This window comes from Triticum urartu, chromosome 2 (assembly GCF_003073215.2).
Source record: "Triticum urartu cultivar G1812 chromosome 2, Tu2.1, whole genome shotgun sequence".
In the NCBI taxonomy this organism is placed as follows: Eukaryota; Viridiplantae; Streptophyta; class Magnoliopsida; order Poales; family Poaceae; genus Triticum; species Triticum urartu.
This window is the reverse complement of record NC_053023.1, coordinates 36,682,677-36,687,313: the sequence shown is the minus strand read 5'-3', so window position 1 is coordinate 36,687,313 and position 4,637 is coordinate 36,682,677. Positions and strand designations below refer to the sequence as shown.

Genomic DNA, 4,637 nt, shown 5'->3' with positions numbered 1-4,637 from the left:
TCTTGCAAGTGGCCGTGAAGGGATTGACAACCCCTTTATCGCGTTGGTCGCGAGGTTCTTATTTGTTTGTGTAGGTACGAGGTGACTCGCGCGTGGTCTCCTACTGGATTGATACCTTGGTTCTCAAAAACTGAGGGAAATACTTACACTGCTTTACTGCATCACCCTTTCCTCTTCAAGGGAAAACCAACGCAGTGCTCAAGAGGTAGCAAGGTCCCTCGAATGCCCTTTGACCGTTTGACCAAAACTTTGAAAATTCATAACTAATTCATATGAACTCAGAAAAATGCAAATAAGATATCAAAATGTTCAGATAAACATTACCTTTATGTGCATATCATTTGCATTCAGGAAAAAAGCACCCTTTAAAATACCTTAGGTAATTCATGTTATTAACATTGTTAAAAATAAAAAGGGTATAAACAATATTTTTTTCATGAATGAAAATTACATGCAATGTAGGTGATGTTTTCTGAAGATCCTGTTATCTTACTTGCATTTTTCTGTGTTCGTATCAACTTGTTATGAAGTTTACAAATAATGGTCAAAGTCGTTAGAACATTCTAATAAGATGATATGAACTCAGAAAAATACAAATAAGATATCTGGATGTTCAGAAAACATCACCTACATTTACCTCAGCGAGACAGGAGGGGCTGGGTGCAGAGCTCGGGTATAAGAGGGAGGGGTGAGCTCACGTTGAAAGGCATCTGTGCGCTTGGGGCAATGACGCAGCTAGTGAGGTAATACCGAGGCGCGTCAATTGCTGGTTGAAAACTATTTCCAAACCCCCTCTTTGGCCCTCCCTTTGTGATGGGCCATTGAGAATTTCTAAAAGGGCTCCCTCTCCTTCGGACGAGGGTAAAGCCCTACAATACTCGAATTCAAATCCTTTTTAGCTACCAATTTTGTTCTTACTCTGGCAGTTCCCTGGCCTGGTGTGTCGACCAGCTTTGATGAGTTTGTGGCTGGCTGGTCTTCTTCTTTCAATGTAACCACAATAGTTCATCTGCTGTTCTAAGGAAAAAGAGTCTTGACACAACTATTCATACTATGCGGAGATTGTGACGGCAAATACTGGAGCACCTTATTAGCACTCTCACAACTGACTGACATATACGTACAATGGTACACTTTTGCAAAGGCATCCTTCTCTTTCTCTAACCTGTCGACTTCAGGTCTTCCTTCTTCAGGGAGTCTGCTGAAACGCTGGCAATCCTGACCTGTTTCAACCAATGAATGCTGCTGTAGGTGCTTGTTACTGAAATCATTCAGCTTTACAATTGCAGTTCATAGTTGTACGTTGTCTGTCAGCATTCAGCTTGATGTTTCAGAAATATGCTTACTGGCTACTGCCTTTGGGTTCTTGTTACTAATGTCATCGAAATAATGCCTTCCGGCTTAATAGTAAGCTATTGATGTGCCAAATTAGTTTTCATTCATACCCGTTCGTAGGCTATTGCGGCTCAAATGAACACTCAATATCTAAAAGTGCAACTTTCTGCCAGCCACCAAACTTGCACTAATTGTCACATCCCTAGTTCTGGTATGACCTAGACCAGCTAGTTAGTTGTGCATCATGTTCAAATTCCATTTAAATTTGAAATGGGAATTGTGAAACCCTCAGAATCATTTATGAAAATGACCCAAGTAAAAGTTGCTCCAAAAAGGTCCAAGAAAATGTTCATGTTGCTCTTTGAAAATATTGGTCAGAGGTAAAATTCAAACCAACATTTTCAGGAGCTCATAAGTATTTATCTTGGGCATTTAGAATTAATGCAGTAATTATTTGCTTTGGATATATAATGTTATATATATATATATATAATATTGTCCAAAAATTATGCCAGTAGTTGAGGAGCTCAGGAATAATACCACTAACCCCTGCAAAAATTGGCATAAGTAAATAAAATGATTTAGTATTTTTACTAAATCAAAACAAATGTCAGAAAAATAGAAAAGAAAAACAAAAGGGAAATACTTACCTGGACCTTACCTGCAGCCTGGCAGCCCGGTGGCCCATCAGGCCGGCCCAGCTGACTGGCGCTGCCAGTCGTCCTCCTCCTCGAGCCAGAAGGACGAGCACGCGCGCGCGCCCGAGAGCGCCACGCCACCAGGGCGTCTGCCTGTGTCCCCAGGCCAGCTCGACACCGCGGCCGACCTCCTTGGTGCTGTCCCGATCGCTCTGACTCCCCCTCACTCTCCCCGTGTCCATCCCCCTCCTCTGATCTCTCTGCGCAGCACCACTGGACGCCACCATCACCGCAGCTCGCCGCTGCCGCGGCCACAGCCATCTCCTCACCCCTCTGTCGTGTCCACCAGCACCGCCGTTGAGCTCCGCCTCCCCAAGCCGAAGGAATCGAGCCCGGATGCCCTGCATCGCCTCCACGCCATCGTCTTCAACCTCGGGTTGACTGAGATCGCCGTCGCCCGTACGTCGCCATCAGGCCGCCCCCGAGCTCACCATCTCCTTCATACGAACCGCCGTGAGCCCCTGCCTCTTTCCCCTCTCCCCCCGTGCTCTTCTCCTCGACATAGTAGCTGCTTCACCGACGACCGAATCGCGCCGGCGACGATGATGATCATGGAGCCCCGAAGATGAAGATCAAAAGGAGCAATATGATATTGGCCATATCATGTCACTATTATTTGATTGCATGTGATGTTTATCATGTTTTTGCATCTTATTTACTTAGAACGACGGTAGTAAATAAGATGATCCCTCATTAAAATTTCAAGAAAGTGTTCCCCCTAACTGTGCACCGTTGTGAAAGTTCGTCGTTTCGAAGCACCACGTGATGATCGGGTGTATAGATTCTTACGTTCGAATACAACGGGTGTTGACGAGCCTAGCATGTACAGACATGGACTCGGAACACAGGCGAAACACTTAGGTTAACTTGACGAGCCTAGCATGTACAGACATGGCCTCGGAACACAAGAGACCGAAAGGTCGAGCATGAGTCGTATGGTAGATACGATCAACATGAAGATGTTCACCGATGTTGACTAGTCTGTCTCACGTGATGATCGGACACGGCCTAGTTGACTCGGATCATGTAATCACTTAGATGACTGGAGGGATGTCTATCTGAGTGGGAGTTCATAAGATGAACTTAATTATCCTGAACATAGTCAAAAGGTCTTCGCAAATTATGTCGTGGCTCACGTTTCTATTCTACTGTTTAGATATGTTCCTAGAGAAAATTTAGTTGAAAGTTGATAGTAGCAATTATGAGGACTAGGTCTGTAAACTGAGGATTGTCCTCATTGCTTCATAGAAGGCTTATGTCCTTAATGCACCGCTCAGTGTGCTGAACCTCGAACGTCGTCTGTGGATGTTGCGAACATCTGACATACACGTTTTGATGACTACATGATAGTTCAGTGCGTAATGCTAAATGGTTTAGAATTGAGGCACCAAAGATGGTTTTTGAAACATCGCAGAACATATGAGATGTTCCAAGGACTGAAATTGGGATTTCAGGCTCGTGCCCACGTCAAGAGGTATAAGACCTCCGATGATTTTCTTAGCCTGCAAACTAAGGGAGAAAAGCTCAATTGTTGAGCTTGTGCTCAGATTGTCTGAGTACAACAATCGCTTGAATCAAGTGGGAGTTGATCTTCCAAATGAAATAGTGGTAGTTCTCCGAAGTCATTACCACCAAGCTGCTAGAGCTTCGTGATGAACTATGATATATCAGGGACATATATGATGATCCTTGAGATATTCGCGATGTTTGACACCACAAAAGTAGAAATCAAGAAGGAGCATCAATTGTTGATGGTTGGTGAAACCACTAGTTTCAAGAAGGGCAAGGGCAAGAAGGGGTACTTCATGAAACGGCAATTCAGCTGCTGCTCTAGTGAAGAAACCCAAGGTTGAACCCAAACCCGAGACTAAGTGCTTCTGTAATAAGGGGAACAGCCACTGGAGCAGAATTACCCTAGATACTTGGTAGATGAGAAGGCTAGCAAGGTCGATAGAAGTATATTGGATATACATTGTGTTGATGTGTACTTTACTAGTACTCCTAGTAGCACCAGGGTATTAGATACCGGTTCGGTTGCTAAGTGTTAGTAACTCGAAATAAAAGCTACGGAATAAACGGAGACTAGATAAAGGTGAGCTTACGATATGTGTTGGAAGTGTTTCCAATGTTGATATGATCAAGCATGGCATGCTCCCTCTACCATCGAGATTGGTGTTTGCATAGAGCATAGACATTATTGGGTTATGTCTATCGCAATACGGTTATTCATTTAAGGAGAATAATGGTTACTCTGTTTATTTGAATAATACCTTCAATGGTCTTACACCTAAAATGAATGGTTTGTTGAATCTCGATCGTAGATGATACACATGTTCATGCCAAAAGATATAAGATAGTAATGATAGTACCACCTACTTGTGGCACTGCCACGTAAGTCATATCGGTATAAAACGCATGAAGAAGCTCCATGTTGATGGATCTTTGGGCTCACTCGTTTTGAAAAGTTTGAGACATGCGAACCATGTCTATTGGCGTATATGCATGGAGAAACTCCATGCAAATGGACCATTTGGACTCACTTGATTTTGAATCACTTGAGACATGCAAATCATACCACATGGGCAAGATGACTGAAAGCCTCGG

At 43.6% G+C, this 4,637-nt stretch overlaps 1 pseudogene; it reads left to right on the top strand.

Moving 5' to 3' along the window:
• Window positions 1–708: 708 nt before the first annotated feature.
• LOC125541967 lies at window positions 709–869 on the top strand (annotated as a pseudogene).
• The last annotated feature ends 3,768 nt before the right edge of the window (window positions 870–4,637 follow it).